The sequence below is a fragment of the Hyalella azteca genome, unplaced genomic scaffold (assembly GCF_000764305.2).
Source record: "Hyalella azteca isolate HAZT.00-mixed unplaced genomic scaffold, Hazt_2.0.2 contig17406, whole genome shotgun sequence".
NCBI lineage: Eukaryota > Metazoa > Arthropoda > Malacostraca > Amphipoda > Hyalellidae > Hyalella > Hyalella azteca.
The window spans coordinates 445,687-449,880 of NW_025947190.1; positions in this window are offsets into that span (position 1 = coordinate 445,687).

The window sequence follows — 4,194 nt, forward strand, 5'->3', positions numbered from 1 at the left end:
TGATGATATCGGCAATTTTTAACTCAATTGCGACTTGATCGAACCACTGTTCAATAAAAGTTTTAATACGATTTAACGAAGTAGTAAATGCTTCTTAATTTTGTAAACTTTAATCAACATTCGTATACAAATTTTACAAGAAGTTAAGTCAATATTGTAACAGTTGTAACTGTAAACAATAAGTTAAATGCCGACTCAACTAAATGATTGCATTATGGTTTTAAATAATACTATTAGTATTATTATGATTTATTCAAATGCGACAAACTAAAACTATTGAAATTGCACTGTACCAAATTCAATACTTTGTACTGCTGTTAAAGTAATCTTACTTTATACGTCAAGCGTACAATTACTTGATTGTCATGTATGTATTGATAATTTTTTTCCTTATTGTGTACGGTCTCTTTACAATGTATATGTTCAAATACTAAAATGTATCATGTCTTTCAGGAAATGTGAGCTGTCAAGCTGCTAGTGTTCCTGAAGCAGAATGTGAAGAGCCTTGTGACAAGAGTGCAAGATGACCCGCTGTGCGTCATTGGTCTCTGACTCATAGTCACATAGCTTGCAGCATCTGGAACCGGAGCGAATCATTCTTTGCAAGTATTGTATTTGCTTTGAATTGCCTACGGTACTGTCATGATCTCGAAATACGGAGGATTGGTAAATGTGGTATGAACGTTGTACTTCATGTATGGTTACAATCTTGTTTAATCATGCCATTGCCAATTACATCATTGTCAGGCTATTGATTTTCCGATATTCGATTGCATCATTAATCTATTTGATTGCCAGTTCCACAAACGAACATATACAAACGAAATATAAATGTTCGTTTAATAAGACAGTAAGAGGAAAGTGGTACTTTAGTAACTTAAAGTTACTCATTATTCATTGAATTTCATATTGTAATATGATTCAATATTGTTGCAAATCAATATTGTAATATCAATCCTCTGATTCGATTCGTGTCGAAGTAAGAATAACTAATAAAGTCTACGGATTAAGTATGACCCGTTGAAAGTTTTTTCAGAATAAAGTTTTTTCTATAAAGAAACTATACAGTTTTTTTCAGAATAAAGAATGATTCACTCTGATTGCTTCTTTTCATTGTAATAGAGTTGATATAAAAATGTCTTTATATATTTGAATGTAGTAGGATGTTCTACTATAAAATTTTCTACTATATCATGAGTAACGCTAATATGTGTTATAGCCTCAATTGCGTTCACTGTAATCAATTGAGTAATCAATTGATGAGTTACAATTTCAAATGACTGGTTCAAATCACACATTTCTCTCCCTTCGATAGGTCGAGAACTGAATTTTTTTTATATGTGATTCTTTAATTGCAACGACGCGTGTACCTGCGTATACTGGCCAATGAATATTTAATGTTATTCGATCAATTATACGAACCAATACAGCTCAGGTTTATATGCAATGATTAGTAGACCAAAGCGAAATATTCCAAACTACGATAGTGGAGTCTCATACGAATTCCATTTGAAGAAACTCAGTTTACTGATTTATCAGTTGTGATTGCTAATTATTCTCTATTGTGTACTAATAATTCCAATATGTACTGTATGTGCGAGTGTGTACGGAAACTGTCCTACAGCGTACGTTATATTGATTGATTACATAATTGATCATGTTAAATAACAGTTCGACATTTCGCAATGTAATTGGAATATAATTCGATGTCTTGTTCCGACGGTAAGAGATGAGTTGTGTGATACTCGTTCAGTTTAGCATTCGTGCTTGCTTCAATGAAGTCATACTGTATTAAAGCGAGTAACTCCTTACCACTTCTCCTCGTAAACGTATTGGTATTATACCACTGACCCTGAGCGTCTTGTGTGAAGCTAGACAACGTAAGTTGCAAAAGGGGGAAAGGAACGACTTCCATATGAGTACCGATAGATGAGACAGCAATTAACTAATTGTACTACCAACGTACTGATAGAACCCTTGTATCTCATACAATCATGTTCGATGAGAAATCCGAGGTTTTCCCGAATAAGTCTCATCATTTTGTGCTAATTCATTTCCTTTTCAGCACTAACTTTAAGTAAATAACGATGTTACTTATTAATCTCATCATTAAAAAGGTACCGAAAATAATCGTATAACGTAGAATTGTGAATCGAATTTCATATGTTTTCTAATGTACCTGGGTTTCATTATTGCAAACCATCCTGCTGGATTATGATCTAATAAAATGACTGAAGTAGTATTTATAACGTAAATGAAAATCCTGCTGTCATGTCATTACTTCTAAATGAAATTGCGAAATCACAGGACGCAGTTCAGAGTAAACCTACGAATAGACTATTACATGGTTCTCTACAAATAGAAATCAATGAAACTGTATTTTCGTCTTGTCAAGTGACAACCTGTATTCTTGGGCGTATAAAGCCTGAAAACAGGCATTGAATTTCTATGTAATATTATGTTACTACTATGATGTCCATGTAAACTCTAGTACCGGAGCCAATGATTTTTTTAAGAATGTATTGTAACGGCAATTACATAACTTATATCATTTCCTTGCGATTACTGCGATTGCACTTTTAATAAATGTGTTATGATGAAAATTTATATATGCACTTTTTTAGATGTGTTATAAAGAATTCTGTGCATTGTATTGGAGTCTTTGCAATCATACGGTTCTTCAGGTTAATAATGCAAACGAGTTAATAAGAAGGTCACAGTATACGAACCGTAGTTAAAACCTAACAACTTTATTGTTGATGTATGTTTCAATAATTTGATTGGTGATTCAAACAATGTTTAATGATAATGAGAATTTGTTCTTCCAATAACAAATTGTATTTGACTTAAGCACTGCGAATGTAAAAGGGTTGATACTATTAATGTGTTTCGCGTTCAACAATACTATTTCCTATGTGTGATATTATATATTGAATACATTACATGAATACATTACATGTAAATTTACATGTCGACGCAGAATGCTTTAATTTGTTTTGAACTTTCTCATTTCATCGACTATAGCTGTAAATGTGTTATAACGAATTTTATAACATTTACGTAATACAGACAGTTTGATGTCTATTACACTATGAATAGTGATTATTCATCGCATTTGAATTAAGATGCCGTGCATCCCAGTTAGCTTCGTACTAACTATCTGATTTTCAATTTAAACGTCTATCACTTTGCTTAAGTGTATACTGCAATGTAATAAATTTTCAGGGAACAGAGCGATACTTAAATTGTTTTCAATGATGCGTTCATCTCATCATGTATATGTTGTTCCCTCATTGCGAATTCTATATGATCAATAATTTTCTCTGTGGTTCGATGAATTCTCGCTGTGGATAATTGTGTTCCGCAATTGTTTCATTTATTTGATGTATATCAAGTACCTCGGTGTTAGCGTTCAATCAATCATGGCATATGTTTCCACTTATTAATTGTGAATTTATAATGTTTGCATAGGAAGATTCGATTGTTTCTATATCTCTTCCATTATTCTATAAAGACTTTCATTCTTATTCATATGTGTTATAATCTTACTTCGAGATTTATTATGCATTGCGGATTTCTTTTTTTGATGATATCGGCAATTTTGAATAATGTCACTCAGCACAAACTGCACATACCTCACAGGCTCACTGGGACACCAGCCACCACTCTGCTCCTATCAGTAAAAACATATCATACCTACTGATCACTATTTGGAACCATGATTTTACAGTTTGATAACCACATTATGACTGCCAACTTAGTGCCAAGCCAGGCAAGCTGTTTCTATTGTGCTAGTTTGCTGTACCTGGAAGCGGAAGGTAAATATGTGGTTCAGTTTTGTTTACCAAGAAGATATTTCTATTGATGGCTGTTAGCTGATGACCTTAGCTTAGTTAGCTAATGGCAAGGCTATCAGCATTGATCATGATTGATGCTAGCTGAAGTTGCTGAACTTTAACCTGATCCTTGTTCCTAGATTGATACTAAGTAGGTAAATGAACTATATTAGGTATGTTCTATTCTTGGGATTCCACCTGCAAGTTGTAGTTGATTGGTGCTTCACAGCCAGCACACATCAGTTTAATTCAGTTGCAACTTTATTTATTAGTTTTTAAATATTTGACATTTTACCTGTTTAACAATTCATGTTTTTATTAAAGCAATAATGACTATATCATTTTTCAGCTTTTTCAA